At 64.2% G+C, this 910-nt stretch overlaps 1 non-coding gene across 1 annotated transcript; it reads left to right on the top strand.

Annotated features, from left to right (window-relative positions):
- Positions 1–466: 466 nt before the first annotated feature.
- TRNAW-CCA lies at positions 467–538 on the top strand. Its single transcript has one exon. It is a non-coding gene; the product is annotated as a tRNA-Trp (tRNA).
- The last annotated feature ends 372 nt before the right edge of the window (positions 539–910 follow it).

Below are 910 nucleotides of genomic sequence, written 5' to 3'. Positions count from 1 at the left end.
CCCTGGACATCTCCTCACCCCTAACTCCCGGCGTCCCGCCGCGTCCCGGAGTCACCCCACCCCCGCGTCGGCCCCGGCGTCCCCTTCTCCCCCGTGTCCCCTCGCTCCCTCCTAGAACCCCCTGGCCCCGGGATCCCCCACCCCGGCCTCCTCCTGGGCATCGCCTCACTCCCACCCCCGGCGTCAGTCCCCGCACCCTGGCGTCCCCTCGCCGGCTCACGCCCAGACGCGGAAGAGGCGGAGACCGAGGTTCGGCCGCCGAGTGGCGGCTCCGCTGCGGCGCCCCAGCTCAGGCCGGGATGCCCCAGCGCATCCACGTTCCCACACCCGGAAAACGACCCTCACCAGCGCTCTGAGTTGATGCTGGAATTCAGGAAAGAGGGCATCTTCCCTCTGGAGCTTCCCAGCCCCGGGACCATGCTGGAGAAGGGAGGTCTTTAACGACGCGGAATCGCCAGCTCGCTGTGACCTCGTGGCGCAATGGTAGCGCGTCTGACTCCAGATCAGAAGGTTGCGTGTTCAAGTCACGTCGGGGTCAAGGTTGGTTTTTTTCTTTCTTAATTGTAGAGGACTGGAAGGAGCGGAATAAAAGTCATAAATGAGAAGTTAAGCACCGTGCAGGATCTGTTGTCCTTCCAACGCAACGGAAAGCCGCTCCTTTTTCCTTTACCTGGGAGGAAAAACGTTGTTCCGTTCGGAGGGAAAGAGTTTCCGCTGGGAGGCCCAGCGTCAACTCTCGAAGCGAACCCAGAGGGAGCCGGAAGGGACTCAGCTGCGTCGCGGGGAGGGCGCCCCGCCCGCTACCCCCACACCCACTTCTGCCCGCCCTCGACTCACCTGGACCCTCACCTGGAAGGGGGCCCTCACGTCCCGGAAGTGGGTTCCCCGCCTTAAGGACTGGTGTCTTTTG

This window comes from Sapajus apella, unplaced genomic scaffold (assembly GCF_009761245.1).
Source record: "Sapajus apella isolate SASKATOON/1434 unplaced genomic scaffold, GSC_monkey_1.0 scaffold189, whole genome shotgun sequence".
NCBI classification, from domain to species: Eukaryota; Metazoa; Chordata; class Mammalia; order Primates; family Cebidae; genus Sapajus; species Sapajus apella.
The sequence above is the reverse complement of the archived record's forward strand: the minus strand, read 5'-3'. Positions and strand labels throughout refer to the sequence as shown.